At 43.5% G+C, this 22,969-nt stretch overlaps 1 protein-coding gene across 3 annotated transcripts in view; it reads left to right on the top strand.

Moving 5' to 3' along the window:
• Window positions 1–22,969, top strand: part of LOC147111873 (spermatogenesis-associated protein 13-like) — a 398,934-nt gene that overhangs the window by 282,603 nt on the left and 93,362 nt on the right. The window lies entirely within an intron of this gene.

Genomic DNA, 22,969 nt, shown 5'->3' with positions numbered 1-22,969 from the left:
CCAGGTATCATTCTGGTAAACCTACACTGCACTACCTCCAAGGCCAATATATCCTTCCTACGGTGTGGTGCCCAGAACAGCTCACAGTATTCCAGGTGTGGTCTAACCAGGGCTTTGTATAGCTGCAGCATAACTTCTACCCCATTGTATTCTAGTCCTCTGCATATAAAAGCCAGCATTCCATTAGCCTTTTTGATTATTTTCTATACCTGTTCATGAAGTTTTAATGATCTATGTACCTGGACTCCCAAGTCTCTTTGTACCTCCACTGTTTTTAGGTTTTCACCATTTAGAAAGTATCCTGTTCTATCCTTTTTAGCTCCAAAGTAGATGACCTTGCACTTGCCTATATTGAAATCCACTTGCTACAGTTTTGCCCATTCACTTAATTTATCATTCTCTCTTTGTAATTTTATGCTTTCATCTACATTGCCTACAATGTTGCCTATCTTTGTGCCATCGGCAAATTTGGATATGTGGCTTTCTATCCCATCATCTAAGTCGTTAATAAATACAGTGAATAGTTGAGGCTCCAACACCGATCTCTGCGGGACACCACTCGTCACATCCTGCCAATTAGAGTACCTACCCATTATCCCTACTCTCTGTCTCCTGCTGCTCAGCCAATTTTCTAACCAGGTCAATAATTTGACTTCAATTCCATGGGCTTCAACCTTAGTTAAGTATCTCTTATAAGGAACTTTATCAAATAAATGCCTTCTGGAAGTCCATATAAATAACATCCATAGACATTCCCCTGTCCACGACTTTAGTCACCGCTTAAAACATTCAGTCAGGTTCGTCAGGTATGACCTACCTTTTTACAAATCCATGCTGGCTCTCTCTGATCAGTTGAAAATTTTCAAGGTGTTCAGTCACCCTATCCTTAATTTATAGACTCTAATAATTTCCTGACAACAGATGTTAGGCTAACTGGTCTATAAGTCCCTGGTTTCCCCCTCTCACCATTCTTAAATAGTGGAGTGACATGCACAATTTTCCAATCTAAAGGGATGGCTCCTGAATTGAGAGAACTTTGGAAGATTATAGTTAGGTCACAAAACATCTTTGAAAGTTCTCTATCTGAATGCACGTAGCATTCGTAACAAAATAGATGAGTTAATGGCACAAATAACTACATATGGGTATGATCTTGTGGCCATTACAGAAACATGGCTGCAGGGTGACAATGCCTGGGAATTAAACATACCAGGTTATTTAACGATCAGGAAGGACAGGCAGGAAGGAAGGGGAGGTGGGGTGGCTATGTTAATAAAGGAAGGAATCACTGTAATACAGAGAAATGATATTGGGTCAAAAGATCAGGACAATGAAACAGTTTGGGTGGAGGTAAGGAATAATAAGGGGGAAAAAAACACGAGTGGGCGTAGTCTATAGGCCTCCGAACTGTGGCAACTCTGTTGGACGGAGTATCAATCAGGAAATAGTTGAGGCTTGTAATAAGGGAACATCTATAATTATGGGGGATTTTAACTATCATATTAATTGGACAAATCAAATTGGGCAGGGCTGCCTTGAGGATGAGTTCATTGAGTGTATTAGGGATGGGTTTCTTGAGCAGTATGTAACTGAACCGACCGGGGGCAGGCAACCTTAGATCTGGTCCTGTGTAACGAGACAGGATTAATTAAAAATGTCCTAGTAAAGGATCCCCTTGGAATGAGTGACCATAACATGATTGAATTCCATATTCAATTAGAGGGTGAGAAGGTTGGATCTCAAACAAGCGTGCTAAGCTTGAATAAAGGAGACTATGAAGGTATGAGAGCGGAATTGAGTAGAGTGGATTGGGAAAATAGATTAAAGGGTAAGACGATACATGATCAGTGGTGTACATTTAAGGAGTTATTTTACAACTTCCAAAAAATATATATTCCACTGAGAAGAAAAGGGTGTAAAAGAAAAGACAGCCATCCGTGGCTAAGTAAAGAAATTAAGGATAGTATTCGACTAAAAACAAGGGCATATAAGGTAGCCAAATTTAGTGGGGGGATAGAGGATTGGGAAAACTTTAAAAGACAGCAAAAAATAACAAAAAGATTGATTAAGAAAGGGAAGATAGATTATGAAAGTAAATTAGCAAAAAATATAAAAACAGATAGTAAGAGTTTTTATAGTTATATAAAAAGAAAAAGGATGGCTAAAGTAAATGTTGGTCCCTTAGAGGATGAGACCGGGAAATTAATGGTGGGAAATATGGAGATGGCAAAAACACTGAATGAATATTTTACATCAGTCTTTACAGTAGAAGACACTAAGAATATCCCAACACTGGACAAACAGGGGGCTAAAGGGGGGGAGGAGCTAAACACGATCAAAATCACTAAGGAAGTGGTACTCGGTAAAATAATGGGACTCAAGGTGTATAAATCACCTGGACCTGATGGCTTACATCCTAGGGTCTTGAGGGAAGTGGTGGTAGGGATTGTGGATACATTGGTAATAATTTTCCAAAACTCCCTGGACTCGGCAATGGTCCCGGCAGACTGGAAAACTGCTAATGTAACACCCTTATTTAAAAAGGGCAGTAGACAGAAGGCTGGAAACTATAGACCGGTTAGCCTAACATCTGTGGTAGGTAAAATTTTGGAGTCCATTATTAAGGAGACAGTAACAGGACATTTGGATAATCATAATTTAATAGGACAAAGTCAGCATGGTTTTATGAAGGGGAAGTCATGTTTGACAAATTTGCTGGAGTTCTTTGAGGAAGTAACATATAGGGTGGATAAAGGGGAACCAGTGGACGTAGTGTATTTAGACTTCCAAAAGGCATTTGACAAGGTGCCACACAAAAGATTATTGCTTAAGATAAAAAATCACAGGATTGGGGGTAATATTCTGGCATGGATAGAGGATTGGCTATCTAACAGAAGGCAGAGAGTTGGGATAAATGGTTCATTCTCAGACTGGCAATCAGTAACTAGTGGTGTTCCGCAGGGGTCAGTGCTGGGTCCCCAACTCTTTACAATCTATATTAACGATTTGGAGGAGGGGACCGAGTGTAACATATCAAAGTTTGCAGATGATACTAAGATGGGGGGGAAAATAGTGAGTGACGAGGACATAAAAAACCTGCAAGGGGACATCGACAGGCTAAGTAAGTGGGCAGAGATTTGGCAGATGGAATACAATACTGGAAAGTGTGAGGTTATGCACTTTGGCAGGAAAAATCGTAGAGCAAGTTATTATCTTAATGGCAAGAAACTGGAAAGTACTGAAGCACAAAGGGATCTGGGGGTCCTGGTGCACGAAACTCAAAAGGTTAGTATGCAGGTGCAGCAAGTGATTAAGAAGGCCAATGGAATGTTGGCTTTCATTGCTAGGGGGATAGAATATAAAAATAGGGAGGTATTGCTTCAGTTGTACAAGGTATTGGTGAGACCGCACCTGGAATACTGCGTACAGTTTTGGTGTCCATACTTAAGAAAGGACATACTTGCACTCGAGTCAGTACAAAGAAGGTTCACTCGGTTAATCCCGGGGATGAGGGGATGGACATGAGGAGAGGTTGAGTAGATTGGGACTCTACTCATTGGAGTTCAGAAGAATGAGAGGCGATCTTATTGAAACATATAAGATTGTGAAGGGGTTGGATCGGGTGGATGCAGGGAAGATGTTCCCGATGATGGGTGAAACTAGAACTAGGGGGCATAGTCTTAGAATAAGGGGCTGCTCTTTCAAAACTGAGATGAGGAGGAACTACTTCACTCAGAGGGCGGTAGGTCCATGGAATATGCTGCCCCAAAAAACTGTAGAAGCAACATCATTACATAAATTTAAAACAGAAATAGACAGTTTCCTAGAAGTAAAGGGAATTAAGGGTTACGGGGAGTGGGCAGGAATTTGGACATGAGTCTAGGTTCGGATCGGTCATGGCCCTGTGGGTAGCGGAGCGGGCCCAGGGGCCGTGTCGCCTGATCCTGCTCCTATTTCGTGTGTCTAATTCTGTTAGATGCAGGAGATGGTTCTGTGATAGTGGATTGGCAGTTAGGATCAGATCAGCCATGATCTTATTGAATGGCGGAGCAGGCTCGAGGGGCCGATTGGCCTACTCCTGCTCCTATTTCTTATGTTCTTATCTGCAATGTGCTTACCTAACCCTGGGATGGAAACCATCTGGTCCTGGGGATTTGTCACTCTTTAGTGCCATTATTTTCTTCATTACTGTTATTTTGCTTACGGTAATTTTGTTGAGTCCCTGTCCCTGATTCATTATTGTCTTTCTTGGGATTTCTGGCATGCTATCCTCTTCCTCTACTGTAAATACCTATGCAAAGTAATTCTTCAACATGTCTGCCATTTCCTTATTATCATTGACAATATCATCGTTCAGTTTTCAAGGGGCCAACATTGCTCCTGACCTCCCTCTTCCTACTAGAATTGTAAAAAAAAAAAAATTGTGCTGGTTTTGATATCCCTTGCAAGTTTCTTTTCATACTTGCTTGTCTACTCTCTGCATTTATACAATCTAGCACTTCACAGCTACTACCAGGGGACCTATACACAATTCCCACTACAGTCTTTACTCCTTTACTATTTATTAATTCTACCCATAAAGACCCCACTGCCTCTTTGCCTCTCATTATATCCTCTCTTATCATTGACGCGATTTCATCCTTAATCACTAAGGCTACTCCTCCCCCTCTACCATTTTCCCTATCTTTCCTGTAGACCTTATAACCTGGTATATTTAGTTCCCCGTCCTGACTGTCTTGCAGCCATGTCTCAGTAATGGCTACCATGTCATACCCTCCAAGTTGAATTTGCGCCTGCAGTTCATTTAATTTATTCCTTATACTCCGTGCGTTTGTGTAAAGAACACTTATTTGGGCCACACACCCTAACCTGTCCTTCAGCTCTAATGTTTTACTCATTTTTTATTTCTCTCCTGGTTTAATCACTTTACATATTTTAGCTTTCCCTTTACCTGCAATGCCGAAATCACAATTTCTGACTGTTACTCTACTCTCTTCCCTTTCATTTGTTTTTGAACTATTATTTATACTACATTTTCCACCTGCGAGCCCCCCCCGCCAAATTTACTAGTTTAAAGTCCTTGTGTCCACCCTATTTATCCTTTCCGCTAGGACCCTGGTTCCAGCCTAGTTCAGGTGGAGCCCGTCCCACTGCTACCGTTCCGCCCTGTCCCAATACTAGTGCCAATGAAATGGAACCCCTCTTTCCCACACCACTCCTTCAGCCAATTGTTCACTTCCCTAATCTGCTTATCCCTATGCCAATTTGCACTCTGGTAATAATCCAGAGATTATAACCCTTGGGGGACCAAGGAATTGATAAAGAAAGGGAAAATGCAATATGAGCACAAACTAGTGAAAAATATAAAAACGGATTGTAAAAGCTTCTTTTGGTATGTGAAAAGGAAAAGACTGGCGAAAGTAAATGTAGGTCCTTTACGGTCAGAGACGGGAGAATTTATAATAGGGAATGAGGAAATGACAGAGAAATTAAATAAATACTTTGTTTCTGTCTTCATGGAGGAAGACACCAAAAACCTCCCAGAAATACGAGAAAACCAAGGGTGTGGCGAGAATGAGGAACTTAAAGAAATTATTATTAGTAAAAAAAACAGTACTAACAAAATTAATGGGATTAAAAGTCGATAAATCCCAAGGACCGGATGACCTACATCCTCGGCTTCTGAAAGAGGTGGCTGTAGTGTATGTAACCGTCTACCTTTAAGAGAACTATTGTATGTAACCGTCCACCTTTAAGAGAACTATTTTAGGGGTTGCACTACTTTATTTTGGCTTCTGTATACTGTAATACCGGTAGTGACCACACCGGTATATAAGTGCTGGGTAAGGATTTATTGGGCAGATTCGCCCTGACCTTCGAATAGTAAAGTCCTGTTAAAAGTTACTTTTGTAGTCTGTGTATTAATTCACTATACAACCCACAGACTTTACAGTGGCCATTGGGATAGTGAACACATTGGATGTCATCTTCCAAAATTCTATAGATTCTGGAACGGTTCCTGCAGATTAGAGGATAGCAAATGTAACCCCGCTATTTAAAAAAGGAGGGGGAGAGAAAATGGGGAACTACAGGCCTGTTAGCCTCACATCAGTAGTTGGGAAAATGCTGGAATCTATTATAAAGGATGCAATAACTGGGCACTTAAAAACTAATAGTAAGATTGGGCAGAGTCAACATGGATTTATGAAAGGGAAATCCTGTTTGACAAACCTATTGGAGTTCTTTGAGGATGTAACTAGTGGAGTAGACAAAGGAAAACCAGTAGATGTGGTGTATCTGGATTTTCAGAAGGCCTTCAATAAGTTCCCACACAAGATGTTGGTGAACAAAATTAGGGCACAAGGAATTGGGGGTAATATACTAGCATGGATTGAGAATTGGTTAACAGACAGAAAACAAAGAGTAGGGATAAACGGGTCTTTTTCAGGATGGCAGGCTGTGACTAGTGGGGTACCGCAAGGATCGGTGCTTGGGCCCCAGCTATTCACAATCTGTATCAATGATTTGGATGAGGGGACTTAATGTAACATTTCCAAATTTGCTGATGATACAAAGCTAGGTGGCAGTGTCAGTTGTGAAGAGGATGTGAAGAGGCTTCAAGGGGATTTCCACAGCCTCAGTGAGTGGGCGAGAACATGGCAGATGGAATATAATGTGGATAAATGTGAAGTTATCCACTTTGGTAGAAAAAACAGAAAGGCAGAGTATTTCCTAAATGGTGAAAGATTGGGGAATGCAGATGCTCAAAGGGACCTGGGTGTCCTTGTACATGAGTCACTGAAATTGAATATGCAGGTGCAGCAAGCCATTAGGAAGGCAAATGGTATGCTGGCCTTCATTACAAGAGGATTTGAGTACAGGATTAAAGAAGTCTTACTCCAATTATATAGGGCCTTGGTGAGACCACACCTGAGTACTGTGTACAATTTTGGTCTCCTTACCTAAGGAAGAATATACTTGCCATAGAGGGAGTGTAACGAAGGTTCACGAGATTGATTCCTGGGATGGCGGGACTGTCGTATGAGAAGAGATTGAGTAAACTAGGCCTGTATTCTCTTGAATTCAGAAGAATGAGGGGGGATCTCATTGAAGCATACAAAATTATTACAGGGCTTGATAGGGTGGATGCTGGGAGAATGTTTCCCTTGGCTGGGGAGTCTAGAACCAGGGGGCACAGCCTCAGGATAAAGGGTAGGCCACTCAGGACTGAGATGAGAAGAAATTTCTTCACACACAGGGTGGTGAATCTTTGGAATTCTCTACCTCAGAGGGCTGTGGAGGCTCAGTCATTGGGTATATTCAAAACAGAAGTCGATAGATTTCTGACTAGTAAAGGCATCAAGGGATATGGCGATAGGGCTGGTGAATGGAGTTGAGGCAGATCATCAGTCATGATCTCATTGAATGGCGGAGCAGGCTCGAAAGGCCGAATGGCCTACTCCTGCTCCTATTTCTTATGTTCTTATGTTATGTTCTTGAGGGTCCTGTTCTTTAATTTAGCTCCTAGTTCTTGGTACTTCTGTATGTTGTTGTTCCTAATGTGAACCACAACGACTGGACCCTCCCTCTTCTCCAATATCTTTCAAGCTGGTGTGAGATGTCCCTCACCCTGGCACCAGGCAGGCAACATACCATGTGGGACTCTCAATCTTGCTTACAAAGGATGTTATTTGTCCCCCTAATTATTGAATCCTCTACAACTACCACATTACGCTTCCCCTCGTCTTCCTCCTCCCCACTTTGGACAGCCTCCTGCTCCAAGGTGTCCTGGTGCGCATTCTGGCTGTCCTTCTGACAGTCTTTATCCTTATCCTCACAGGTAGCAACTACATTGTACCTGTTGAATAGGATCAGTTTCTACGGATCCTTTTTCTCTATCTCACCAGGGTTCCCCTTACTCTGCATACTATCGATCACACTTCTCTATGAGGTGTGACCAAGTCTGGAGCAAACTGTCCAGATACTGCTCCCCCTCCCTTATGTGTCGGACTCGCACTCCAGCTCAATGACTCTGAGCCGGAGAGATTCGCGACACAGACATCCACTGCAGATGTGTTCGCTCGGGACAGGCTCGCTATGCACAAACTCCCACATACTGCAGTTTACACACACAACCTGCTCTGCCATATCTTAATCTAGATTATTTATATCTACTTAAGTTTTTTTTTTAACACAATAACTTGCTCTAAGTGCCAAAACACTGGAAAAACTTTAAATGCCTCTATTTATTAGACTAGTGTCTAAACTTACCAGAAATAAACTTGCACTTGTCCCTGTCTGACCCAGGGAAAAAAAACTAACCAGCTACTCGCCAATCAGCTCCTTCCCTTGCAGTGACTTCATTTTAGGCGTTTTTACCTCTCTCCCAGACCCTCTTGCTCCCTCACCTCTGGGTTCTCCGATTCTTGAACTTAGAACCGTCAGATTCTGCTGCTCCTTCCTTAGAGTCCTTGGATTCTGTGGCTCCACTCCTTTTGATTTGGATGTGAGAAACTGCCTACCTCCTCCACCGAATTCCTGCTATCACCAAATTCATCCACTCGGCTTGTGATCCACTCCGATTGCAATTCACCCAGCTCTGTCTCTAAGCTCTGTGCTTTTGGGAAAGGTTTAGGGATGGAATTCCAGAGCTTAGGGCCGAGGCAGCTGAAAGCATGGCCGCCAATGGTAAAATGATTTAAAATAGGGGATCCTCGAGATCAGAATTGGAGGAGCGCAGAGATCTCGAGGGTTGTAGGGCTGGAGGAGGTTACAGAGATAGGGAGGGGCAAGGTCATGGAGTGGTTTGAAAACAAAAATGAGAATTTAAAAAAACCATGGATGCAGTCCCCAGCAAGGTAAGTAAGTAATGGTGGGGTGGGGGGAGAAATAAGAGAAATCTGAATGGGGGGAGGCCCTAATTATCCTTGTTAAGCCAGGAGGAGCCCAGATTTTGCGGTCATTGGCGAAGTGATGGCGCTCACCGCTGACCTCGAAGAAAGCTGCCAACAAAGATCTACTGATTACTGTGGCGTCGATTTTGCCTCACCCGAGGTTAAGTTGAACTGACACCAAGTCTAGGGGATCTCCAGCATCCAGCAGCAGTGATGTCATCAAGCTGGCTAAGCAGCCAAACACATTGAAGAATTCTCACAGACAGCAAACCAGGAAGAAAATTGCACTGATTTTCCTTCATGTTTTAATCATTTTACAGAGAGCAAAACAAAGATAGGGACATACATATGAGATTAAGGTAGAAGCTGAAATATAGTATTTTAAAAAACAATTCTAAAAAGCCATGGAATTTTTATCATAATGGAAAAATTTGACATTCCACAAATATAAAATTAGTTTTTCAGGGCCAGCACAGTTGTTCAGCAGTAATTATGACTCAGTATGCCAATAAAAATCCATTACACCTCATTCAACAAGGCTTAACTTTCTGGGGTTTTTAAGAGCGATATTGCTGCTTTTGTTACCTCCAGACTTGACTTCTCCAAAGCCCTCTTTGCCAGTTTCCCAAGCTCTACCCTACACAAACTTCAACTTGTCCAATTTTCCAAGCCCCACCCCAAACAAATTTCAGCTTGTCTGCATACTGTCCTGCGGTATTCCCACTTGCTTATTGTCCACTAGCTCGCTGTTCCTCAACACATTGAATTCAAAATCCTCATCCTCATTTATAAATCACTCCATAACCTTCCTTCACTCTGTCTGTGCAACCTGCGCCAGTCCTACATACCAACCATGCCCTTCAGTTTTCTGACTGTGACTCTCCTGTGCAATCACCCTCAACTAAATCATTGCGGGAGAGAATTCAGCCACCTTGGCCCTATTTTCTGGAACCCCCTTCCTATACCCCTTCACCTTTCTACTGTTTCTTCCCACCTACATCTTTTGTCAATGCTTTTGTTACTCTTCTCACCTTTTGTTACTCATTATTTGTTCCTTCTCTGTGTAGCACCTTGGGATCATTTTCTACAATAAAGATGCTACATAAGTAAGAGTTGTTGTAGAACTATCCATCCTATAGCTATCTCCACTCATGGTATCTATTGACCTTTCCACAATACATTCTGGTGAACCACACCAGCACTATCTCCTGTACCTATGAGAAGTCCTTTAATTTACAGGAAAAATTACTTTTAGATACTAGAAGGATAATCTAGAAAATTAGTAATTAGTAGGTGTTAAATCCGTGAATCTTGATGTATGGTGTCCTTCAATAAATAGACAGAGACGGCAGATGAACAATCAACAGGTGTTTACTGGATGAGGGTTACTCTAAAACTAACAGTACAGATCCCTACTCAGAGTTTATATACAGGTGTGGTCACTGCCGGTACTACAGTATCCAGGAGCTGTAAAAGTAGTTCTCCCCTTAAAGGTACATACACTACAATTCCTCCCCTTTTAGATTAACAGTACTATAACATTCATTTAACAGTTAACACTTTTAATATGCAACATTAACTGAAAATAGTCCATTTATAAATTCAGTCTTTGGGGCGGCTTCCTGATCCTTTCTGGATAGCGCCTTTCCTGAGTGTCTTGCTCTTGGTGCAGAGGCGATTCTGGCCCCCTGTCGTCGGTTGGTTCATCAGCTTCCGATGCTACTGTTTCTGGGGTAGATGCTACCTGTATGTCGGGTTCATCACCAGGTACGCGAGACATGGGGTTGACTCCACTCCTGGATCTGGTCGACATGGCATCTCACAATGTTCTCCCCAACATCCACTGTGTACATTAGTGGCCCCTGCCGTGTGCATATCGTTCCTGGTTGCCATTTCTCTGTTCGGTAGTCGCGGGCCAAGACTGGTTGTCCTACATTGAAGCTCCTTGTCGGCTTCTCATTGATGTGCTGGAATTGCTTATTCTCAACATTTCTTCGTACATTTGGCCTGAGCAAATCCAGATGAGATCTCAACCTTCGGTTAAAGAACATCATGGCCGGGGCCTGGTTGGTAACTGCATCTGTCGCATTTCTGTAGGCTAACAGGAAATTGTCCACCTTATGCTGCAGTGGAATGTCGTCATCGCACATGACCCTTACTGCCTTTTTAAAGGTTTGTACGAACCTCTCAGCCAATCCATTTGTGGCTGGATGATACATGTGGCATGTGTAATGCCTTACCCCATTCCTTCTCTCAAATTTCCGAAACTCTTCGGACACAAACTGTGGTCCGTTATCAGAGCAAATCTGCTCTGGCAAGCCGTTCCTGGCAAATATGGTCCGTAGGACTGTAATCGTTTTCTGCGTGGTGGTGGAGGACATTTTGATCACCTCAGGCCATTTCGAGTACGCATCCACGGCTATTAAGAACATTGAGTCCATGAATGGACCAGCAAAATCAATATGCACCCGTTGCCATGGAGAGGAGGGCCACTCCCATGGGTGTAGAGGGGCATGCGGTGGTGCATTTTGGACCTTCTGGCATCCTGAGCAGCTCTTTGTCAGGTCCTCGATTTGCTGATCGATCCCCGGCCACCACACATAAGCCCTAGCAAGGCTTTTCATTTTCACCCCTCCCAGATGGCCTTCGTGAAGCTCATTGAGCACTCTCTCCCTTAACTTGGGTGGAATTACCACTCGGGATCCACACATCAAGGTCCCCTGGCATACTGACAGCTGTTCTCTTCTGGATGAGAATGCTGGCAACAGTGAGTAGCCATGTGTTGGCCATCCCTTCACCGTCAAATCATATACCCGAGACAGTGTCGGGTCATTTCGGGTCTCCTCTATATCCGCGTTAGTTACTGGCAAGCGTTCAGTTATAGTCGAATAAAATATTTCGACAGGGTCCACTGCTGGTGCTTCCTCCGCAGTAGGCAGTGGCAGGCGTGATAGCCCATCAGCGTTTCCATGCTGTTTCGTGCCCTTATACTCGATTTCATATTGGTTCGCCCCTAGAAAAAGGGACCATCTTTGTAGCCGTTGCGCAGTCATCACCGGAACGCCCTTCTTTGGATTAAAGATGGAGACAAGTGGTTGGTGGTCAGTCAGCAAGGTGAACTTCTGCCCGTGCAGATAGTGGTTGAACTTTTTCACTCCCCACACTAGGCTGAGGGCCTCCCTGTCAATCTGGGCGTAGTTACGCTCGGCTGAGGTTAGTGACCGAGACGCAAAGGCTACTGGCCTCTCCAAGCCATCCGGGAATTTGTGCGACAGCACCGCTCCAATACCATAGGGTGATGCATCACACACCAACCGAATTGGTAGTGCTGGGTTGAAATGAGCCAACACCTCTTTTGATGTGATCAATTCTTTGCACTTCTGGAAAGCTCGTTTACATTCGTCATTCCACTTCCATGGTACCCCCGTTTGTAGTAGGGTGTTCAGTGGGTGTAGTACTGTAGACAAATTCGGCAAGAACTTATGGTAGTAGTTCACCAGCCCGAGGAACGACCTCAGTTGTGACACATTTTCCGGTGCTGGAGCCTTGACTACTGCCTCAATCTTTTCAGGGGACTTATGTAACCCCTCTTCATCAATAACGTGGCCACAATACGAGATCTGCTTCTGGAAAAACTCGCATTTGTGGCGATTAGCTCGGAGCCCATATTCCTTCAATCTAGTGAGCACCTGCTCCAGGTTGGCAAGGTGATCACTGTCATTTTCGCCCGTGACCAGGATGTCGTCCAAATAACACTGGGTCCCTGGAATCCCTTGCAGGACTTTGATCCATTGCCCTTTGCCAAATAGCCGGAGCTAATGCTACCCCGAACACCAGCCGGTTGTATTGGTAGAGACCTTTGAGTGTTGATCGTGAGGTACTGTTTCAAGGCTTCTTCTACCTCCATTTGCAGGTACGCCTGGGCCAGATCAATCTTAGTGAAGCATTTTCCTCCAGATAGCGAGGCGAAAATATCTTCAATCCGCGGAAGCGGATATTGTACCGTGTGAAGGACTGGGTTCACTGTCACCTTAATGTCCCCACAGATGCGAACCTCCTTTGGTTCCCCAGGCGTATTACTCAACGACCTCTTCATTACAGGAACGATGGGTGTAGCCCACTCGCTCCAGTCCACTTTGGACAGTACTCCAGAACGTTCCAAACCTTCCAGCTCTGCTTCGACGGCTGGGCGGATCGCATAAGGCACCGGTCTGGCCTTAAAAAAAACTTTGGGCTTGCATTTTCCTCTATTTTGATCATCGCTGTTATGCCTTTTAGTGTTCCGAGTCCCTCCTGGAACACTTCTTGTGCGTCAGTTAGCATTTTTGACAGTCGTCCAGGTGTGACGTCGTCATCCTTTTTGGCATCTACCGTCAGTGCTTGTATGGAATGCCAATCTAACCGTATCTTCCGGATCCATTCACGTCCTAGTAGTGGTGGTCCTCCATCTGGCAATACATATAGGTCCATTTTTGGTGTTTCCTTGCCGTTGTATATCACGTTCACCCTTATTTTTCCTTTGGGGTAGACTTTTTGCCCCGTGTATGTCTTCAAGACAATCTCTGTATCTCTCAAGGGTATATGTGAGAATAGCCGCTTGTAGTCCCTTCGATTTATGACTGTTAGGGCTGATCCTGTGTCCAATTCCAGTTTCACTTGGACTCCGTCTACCTTGAGCATGACCCAGATAGTTTGGTGATCCTCCATTTTGATTACATTATAGTTTCAGACAACCCAGCTCCTTGCTTCCGGAGTCTGTATCACTTTTCTGTTCGTCTGCACTACTCTCCGTCCCCTTATGTACCTTTTTGTACTTCTCCTGTGGAGATTTCTTGCTGCTGGTTTTCTTTCCCGACCTGCAGACTCTTGCTATGTGTCCTACTTTTCCACACTGTCTGCACACTTGGTCCTTGAACCAACAATCCTTATGGTCATGTGTTGTTCTGCCGCAGCGATAACACTTCACTGCTCCATATGACATTTCCTTTGTGCCATATTCTTGCAATCTCCGTTGTATCTCTGCAGCGCCCCGTGCGGCTGCTTCGTGTGATACTGCCATGCTGAAAGCCTTGTCCAGCGTAAGATCCTTTTCTGATAGAAGCCGTTTCTGTGTTCCTTCACTTTGAAGCCCACACACAAACTTGTCCCTTAAAGTATCTGCTAGTCCCGTTCCAAACTGGCAGTGTTTCGACAGCTTGCACAGTTCCGTTAAATACTCAGCATTACTTTCGTCTTTATGCTGGTTCCTTTTGTGAAACTTAAATCTTTCTGCTATCAGCAGCGGTGTGGGGTTTAAGTGGTCCTGTAGGATTGCCACTATGCTTTCAAAATCCTTTTCCACTGGCTTCTCTGGGGTTACTAGGTTTTCGCAGTAAGCCATATGTTTTTGCACCCATGGAATTCAACAATACCAGTGCTTTCCTGGCATCTGGCACTTCATTCGCCTTGCAGTACACTTCTATGCGTTCTCCATATGTCGCCCAATCTTCGACTTCATTGTCGAACGCTGTGACACTGCCACTCTTCGGCATCCCTGGGTGTGGTTAGACTGGCTCAAAATGGCGTCTCCCGCGCTCTCCCTTCTCCGCTGCGGCTCAAAAATGGCGTCTCCCGCACTCTCCCTTCTTCTCCGCTGCAGCTCAAATGGCGTCTCCCGCGCTTTCCTTTCTTCCCTGCGGACGCTGCTCAGCCCTTGAACACTGGCTGCGCTCTGCGCGTTTTCCTGCGTGCCTCTCTCGTTGACGCCGCTCGGTCCTGAACCCCGGCTGCGCCTTGTGCGCTTTACCCTCTCTCTTTTTTTCCGTCGACGCCGCTCGGTCTTCAACCCCGGCTACGCCCTGTGCGCTTTACCCTCTCTCTTACCCCGTTGACGCTGCTCGGCCTTTTTCTGTGCCGTCGGTCGGCTCCAGCCGCCGCTGTCCAGGAAGGGTCTGCGCCGTACCTGTTGCCAGCCCGTTGCGCTGGATCGTCGTGACTGGAGAACCAAGCCCAGCTCTCCACAGCCTCCTCTGCGATGCTCAAGTCTTCTCTGGATGGTCGACGCCCGTAGTTCTGGACTCGGCCTTCTTTCACTGTTCTCCAGGAGCGAATCCCTGGGAGGTGATGCAGAGTTGCAGGTAGGTTTGAATCCACTCGTCGCCATTGTTAAATCCGTGAATCTTGATGTATGGTGTCCTTCAATAAATAGACAGAGACGGCAGATGAATAATCAACAGGTGTTTACTGGATGAGGGTTACTCTAAAACTTACAGTACAGATCCCTACTCAGGGTTTATATACAGGTGTGGTCACTGCCGGTACTACAGTATCCAGGAGCTGTAAAAGTAGTTCTCCCCTTAAAGGTACATACACTACAGTAGGAAAATGAGGAAAAAATAAGGAAGAAATATCACCTGACAGTCTCTCGGATGCTAATGTTTTATATATTTTTTAATCAGCGTCAAAAGATAAATAGCTAGAACCAGGTTTCTTATGTGTACAGTAACTTTTTTAATTCATTCTCAGGACATGAGTGTGCTGGCAAGGCTGACATTTATTGCCCCACCCTAGTTGTTCTTAGGTGGGGCTGGGCCGGCATTTGGAACTGCTGCAGTGCTTGTGGTGAAGGCACTCTCTTTAGCAGTTTGATACAACTGTGGCTTGCTCGGTCACTTTAGAGTGCAGTTAAGAGTCAACCACATTGGTTTGGGACTGAAGTTTCATATAGACCAGACTGGGATAGGATGACTAGTTTCCATGACTAGTTGCATTTTTACAACAATCCAAAAGCTTCATGGTCACTTTACTGATGCGTAGCTTTTTATTCCCAGATTTTTTAAGCTGAGTTCAAATTCTTAAACTGCCATGGTGGGATTTGAACTCGCGTGCTCTGGATTATTAGTCCAGGCCTCTCGATTACTAGACCCTTAACATAACCACTAAGCAACCTAACCTATTATATATATTTTTAAAGCTATTAAATGTTTAAAAAAAAATGTAATAGGTTAGGGCTTCCACTCAGCAAGTTTATCTAGTGAGTAGCTGGATCATATACTCCATGAAGACCCCAGGCTTGGTCCCAGGGGAGATTTTATTGTGCCTCAGCATTCCTGGGATAGGGAGAAGAAAATCAAATTGGGACCCCTGGTTACTATCTAGTGACCCCGCCTGGAAGTGTGTGCGTGCATGCAGGCTGAGAACAGAAGCTGGTTCTGCTGTGGTGCTACACCACATGGGTGAATAGCCTACTGATATTCACTTGCTGAGGCTCGCACATGAATAATGGCCACTTGGGTAGAGTATGTGGAACTGTACTCCTGCAAACATTCAATTTTTCAAGAGAAAGAAAATTATTTAATTTTTTTATTCGTTTATGGGATGTGAGTGTCGCTGGCAAGGCCAGCATTTATTGCCCATCCCTAATTGCCATTGAGAAGGTGGTGATGAGCCGCCGCCTTGAACCGCTGCAGTCCGTGTGGTGAAGGTACTCCCACAATGCTGTTAGGGAGGGAGTTCCAGGATTTTGACCCAGCGACGAGGAAGGAACGGTGACATACTTCTAAGTCAGGATGGTGTTGGAGGGGAACTTGGAGGTGGTGGTGTTCCCATGCGCCTGCTGCCCTTGTCCTTCTAGGTGGAAGAGGTCACGGGTTTGGGAGGTACTATAGGTTTTTAAGAACTAAGTACCAGAAAACAATTCTTACATTATGCAGTATTATTTTGGTAGACAGTAGTTCCTATGTTCTGACCTATGTTCCCTGTAATTTTTTTGAAACGCCGGCTGCGCAGGTTCCCTGGAGCAGTGTGCGGTCATGCAGCCGCACACCTTACAGGGAACACTGCTTCTGATGTCATAATGTAAATGTCAAGACAATGAATACCCATATAAGCACAGGCAGTAACCATAGGTGAAACAGTACTTACCCATTTTGCGGACAGGTGGTTGGCAGTGATTAAGCATGAACCTATCTCATTTATTGTGATAAGATCAGTTCTGTAGTTTTGTGTTAAACTTTAACTGATTGAACTTATCTCCTCCGGTGGTTGGATGTGCTTATCACTGTTAAATAATGTACAGTAGTAAAACTGAATTATGAGTAATATATTAAACCATATAATTAGGAGTTGGTATGGTGGCACAGTGTGTTGGAGGTCCAAAGTGCTTTCCCACAAAACAGCACCTTTTTAGGCCTGCACTTTTCTACTTGTATGTTCTTGCACTTGGTCGTGTTGTCAGGAAGATGCTCGTGGAATCCAAGTAGCTCACGAAGGGAGTGAAAATCAGCGGGATAGCTGTTTTCAGTGGCTCTCACAGAACTACTCTTAGCCTGAAAGAATAATGCCTGCTCACTCTTTTAGCTAATACATAATGCAGACAAATGGGAAAGAGTGCAAAATTGTTATACTTTTTAACAGAAAAATTAGTCACATGGCTTGGTAGCTCTTATTGCAGTGGGCTCCAGCCTCAACTGCTGTTCAAACTCTATTGCTATTACTAAAGTAATTTTATCAGCTCTCAAGTGGTTTGATGGAGCAATCTATTGTAAAGAGGGAGAGGAGTAAATATTGATGCATGCTAATGCACTAACCCTCATTTGTGTTATCCTATATACTGAGCAGCATCAATGCCCATTGCAGAGCATTCCAGAACTCAGTTTGTTTTGTTGTCCTAGTTGAAGTGTGGAGGACAAAAGGCATCGCTTTGCCTACCAATTTTCCCCTATACTCCTCCTGTCCAGAAGACAGTCTTTTGTGCTGCAGCAGGTTTCAACAGATGGAACTCTGGGAGCAATGCAGCTGAGACCAAACCTGCCCTTGCCCAACCTACATTTATAAAGATTGCCAGCAGGGGTCAGTGATTTAGCAATTGGGACCTGATTTTTCTGATTGTTGCCCTCCCTGTCCTTGCCCAGGAGCCCTAGTTGAGATTGGCTAATTGAGAACACACCATGGATCAGTCTTGCAACCTTCCTACTTTATATGGTTCAATATAGGATTACCAATTCTGGTTGGATGTATTCCTGGAGGCTTGGTCATGTAATATTTGATCACATGACCACCTCCAGCACCACCCTGTTTACAATCAATATATTTTAAAAAATCTTTTGCAGGGTGCACGCCACCTGCTCACAAACCTTACTTCCTCTTGTTCCTTTTTTCTGTGAATGCCAACACTGCAGTAAATGTTTGCTTTGTTGATCTTTCATGGCATTTTTGCAATTTTCTGCAAAATAGCAGAGGAAGTAACGAATACAGGAATTCCTTCCCCACTGATTTTCCTTGTGACTCAGTTCTGTCTCCCCAAGCATTTCTTGTGCAAACAAGTAAACAAAACAGAATTTTTTAAAGACTCTTGGGAAGGAGCAATATATAGCAATATAAGCAGGATCAGATTGTTCTAAGGCATGTTATAAAGAGACTGCACTGTACTAAATGCCTAACTGATCACAGGAAATGTTGAATACAAGCTTAACAATGACACTCTATCCCTCATAAGCATAAAAGCAATTGAACTGCCCTGCAGAAATACCATTATAACCCCTAATCCAAACTAACAGTACTGCACAATAGAGCAGGCCAGAGCCTGTTATGTCACTCTGGACTGCTATTAGTGCAAATCATAGGTATAAAAGTAATTTCTCCACAAAACTAAATCAGTACCGTTCGCCGGCAGATCTATGATACTGAAAATGAGGAATGAAGATTCTTTTTTTAAAAAGGAGCTTCTCTCCCATCCCCTAATGGCTGGAACTTGACACTGCTGCAAGGCACTGTCCCACAATACCAGATGTCTTATTATTTCTTACTGCACGGGGATTATCTGCTTGGATTAAGCTTGGGGGTTGTTCTTTGAGCAGTTATTGGTGGATTTCGGATTTATCTACCAAGTGCAGCTCCGGACTATAGAGGAGCGCAGGGCCGAACTGCCAATAGAAAGTACTTTTCTCTCTCAGTGCCCGGGAAATTGCTCCTCCGCTCCTGGGAGACTCCCAGCCAATCTGGAAGGGTTGGCAACCCCAGCACACCAAGTGGCACATATCCTGACTCAGCCATTGGGAAACTGAAATTATCATGTTTTTTTAAGTTTCATCATAATGTAAAAGGGGTTAGCAGTTAATGTAGTTGACCAGATTTCTATTTGAGCTGTGGCAGTGGTGCAGGACACAGTGCAGCCTGCAACCTACCGTCAGTTCCTATTCTCAGCTGTGACGATCTGTAAAAGTGCTGGACAGAAAAAATCCACGTCCCACTCCCCCGCCCTTTCCCTGTAGCCCTGCACATTTTTTTCTTTCAGGTACTTATCCAATTCTCTTTTGAAAGCCACGATTGAATCTGGCTCCACCACCCTTTCAGCCAGTGCATTCCAGATCCTAACCATTCGCTGAGTAAAGTTTTTTCTCATGTCGCCTTTGGTTCTTCTGCCAATCACTTTAAATCTGTGTCCTCTAGTTCTCAACCCTTCTGCCAATGGGAACAGTTTCTCTCTATCTACTCAGTCTCATGGTTTTGAACACCTCTATCAAACCTCCTCTCACTCTTCTCTGCTCTAAGGAGAACAACCCCAGCTTCTCCAGTCTATCCATGTAACTGAAGTCCCTCATACCGGGAACCATTCTTGTAAATCTTTTTTGCACCCTCTCTAAGTCCTTCACATCCTTCCTAAAGTGTGGTGCCCAGAATTGAACACAGTGCTACAGTTGAGGCCAAACCAGTGTTTTACAAAGGTTCATCATAACTTCCTTGCTTTTGTACGCTATGCCTCTATTCATGAAGCCCAGGATCCCGTATGCATTTTTAACTGCTTTCTCAACCTGCCCTGCCACCTTCAACGATTTGTGCACATATACCCCCTTTAAAATTGTATAGTTTATATTTGCCTCTCCTCATTCTTCCTACCAAAATGTATCACTTTGCACTTTTCTGCGTTAAATTTCATCTGCCACATGTCCGCCCAGTCCACCAACCTGTCTATGTCCTTTTGAAGTCTATCACTATCCTCCTTACTGTTCAATATACTTCCAAGTTTTGTGTCCTCTGCAAATATTGAAATTGTGCTTTGTGCACCCAAGTCCAAGTCATTAACATATATCAAGAAAAGAAAAGCAGTGGTCCTAGTGGTCCCTGGGGAACACCACTTTCCTCCAGTCTGAAAAACAACCGTTCACTACTACAGCTGCCACTGTCCCTTTTATTCATTCCATGGGCTTCAACTTTGCTGGTAAGTCTATTATGTGACACTTTATCAAACACCTTTTGAAAGTCCATGTACACCACACCAACCGCATTGCCCTCATCAACACTCTCTCTTACCTCATCAAAAAACTCAATCAAATTAGTTAAACACGATTTGCCTTTAACAAATCCGTGCTGGCTTTCCTTAATTAATCCACACTGGTCCAAGTGACTGTTAATTTTGTCCCGGATTATCATTTCTAAAAGCTTCCCCACTACAGAGGTTAAACTGACTGGCCTGTAGATACTGGGTTTATCCTTGCACCCTTTTTTGAACAAGAGTGTAACATTTGCAATTCTCCAGTACTCTGGCACCACCCCCGTATCTAAGGAGGATTGGAAGATATTAATAGGTGGGGACTTGGATGTTGATCTCAGCGGAGAAGTGTGTGAGTTGGAACTTGAAATTTAGAGAGGGTTGACTCACAACATTAGTAAAACTCATTGTGCGGGTGGCGGGGAGGGGGAGATGGGGAATTCTGTTCTGTGGTAAATAAAATCTGAACACTGAATATTTTCTTCATATAATGTCTGATTTAATTTACTAAGTACCATTGTTCATGGATAAGGATTTGACCTTATTGAATCTCAATGCTGCTGCTGCTAGCAGAGATATATATGAAAAGCATCAAAAGATCAATATAAAGTTACAACCTCCATTAAATTTAGAGGATAATTCTTAGGGTTGTGTAACAGACTGGAGGGATGCTGTGTATCTGTCCGTCTCTAATACACAACCTTGCACCAATTGCAAGTGGTATGGTACTGTAAATCCTTAAAGTTTGAAATTTGTATTTTGATGTGTGGTGTATAGTAGGTAGCTCTTGCATTGTGTTATCAGTGTACTGTACATATCTGACTTTGAAAGCCTTGAACAAGCAGAGGTAAAAGTACACAGTCATGGGATCAGCCTCATGAGTCATACCTTCAGACCTCGCTCTGTGTAGCTGAAGATTCAGACGGGCTGGCGTGTTTTAATACCAAAAATAGGAAGACAAAGGATCAAGTGAATGGCCACTGTCAATAAGTACTGTGTGGTATTTCAGTGCATGTGCTGGACACCAATAACTCTGCCTGACCTTGAGGTAGGTGCTACAGTAAATAAGGTTGATTTTGGCATTTTAAGTAGCTGTTTTTTTTTGCTCTATCCTCTGCAATGATTAGTTACTAGTTAGTTACTAACTGCATTTAAAAGAAGTGACTAAATGAAATGGTACAAAAGATTAGAAAAGAACAGTATATTATTAGTTAGAATAAAACATTTCTCCCTCAGCTTTAGCAAATGTTCACAGTTAATGGCTGTTAAGTGGCTTCTAATGTAATGGATGAGATTTATTTACTGCTTAAATCAGGCATTTAACAAGTAACTATCTCTTTAACTGTACATAACGCTTATACCATCATGATTATGTAAAAACACCATTAAAGCCGAGGTTTTGCCTCTGAGCCACACCAACCAGTAAACCCCCAGGTTCAATAACCACTCTTGAGTCAGCTAATCTCAGCTGGCAGAGTGGTAGGGGGACTACAATTAGCTGCAGCTCAACTGGGTTAGGGCATTGAAAATCCACTCGGGTTCCCATCCCTGATCACTGTATAGCAACCCCTACTGAAAGTATGCATGTGAACAGGGGATCTTGCTTCGGTGGGGTGCTCTTCACCGTTGGATATCCTGCTGATATTCAACTCGCATATGCATAATTAGTTGATCGAAGGTGCCTGTGGAAATTTCCAAGTGAGGACATCAAAGCCTGCAGGAGAGGAGAGAAAATTGGGGGGCGGGGAAGAAAACAAAGGTGAAAGTTGCTTGAATTCCTCGCCACCACTGCTGAATGCAAATTTAAGAATATTTTTTAATGTTTGCTGTGCCACAATTGGGTAGGTTTTTTAACACACGCACACTGCAGTATTTGTTTTCCTTTTTCTAGTACCTGTAGATCTACATGGAATTTTATAGATACAAGACAAAATGTATTTTAAAGTAACCATCTATTTTTTTTTTAGATCTTAAATTGTTTCCTCCTGATTCTTTTTGAAATGTTATTAATGCTACCTTTTGGAGAACCACATCTAAAACAGTCCAACAATATTGTGGCTGCTCCTTTAGCCAGCCATTTATAGTGCAGGGAAGTTTCTACTATAAATGGTAACTATTTCCCCCCAGTGGTTGGATAATTTCTATAGGTTCTTTTTGGCAACTTTCTCCCCCATGTTTCCTAAGGCTTTGTCCCCTGCTAGGGTATGACTTCATGGGTGCCCGTTATCCAATGATACCTTGCCAGTAGCAATTATTCATGTGTCAGTTATACAATGTGTGTTGCCACTCTGTTTGACCATGGAGACCTCTTAGCTAAACCACTGCTACAGGAAAACTACTTTACCCATTTGCCGGGAGAAGGGTTGGACGTATTCAGCCTTCCAGCAAAACATGGCAAGCCGCTTTGTATTTATGGTATGATCATTGGAATGGGTTCTAACTACCTTTTAGGTGTGCACTGCCTCTGAAAGAATAAATGCTATTTTATCTGTATTCAGTTTGCTGTCAACTTCACCAGGTGCTGTCGTCAGTATGCTGTGAATGTAAATGTGTTATAAAATATCATTAACAATTGACTAGTTTTTTAAAAGTCTGCTTTATAAATCCGCTTGAGTGCACAACCAATGAACGCATCTGTTATACAAAAGCACCATGGTGTAGATGTTCCAACTTGTCACACGGGCTTAAAACTGGCATTGCGGATCGATGATAATTCTAGAAACTGCCTGATTTTCATTTCTATGGGCGGCACTGCCAGTTTTACACTTATGCAGCAAGTTGAAAATCTACCCTCATAAATCAGGACTACCTAAGTGCTAAGAATCTA

The sequence above is a fragment of the Somniosus microcephalus genome, chromosome 10 (genome assembly GCF_052327205.1).
Source record: "Somniosus microcephalus isolate GS21.2 chromosome 10, FLI_Smic_1.0, whole genome shotgun sequence".
Lineage (NCBI taxonomy): Eukaryota > Metazoa > Chordata > Chondrichthyes > Squaliformes > Somniosidae > Somniosus > Somniosus microcephalus.
The sequence above is the reverse complement of the archived record's forward strand: the minus strand, read 5'-3'. Positions and strand labels throughout refer to the sequence as shown.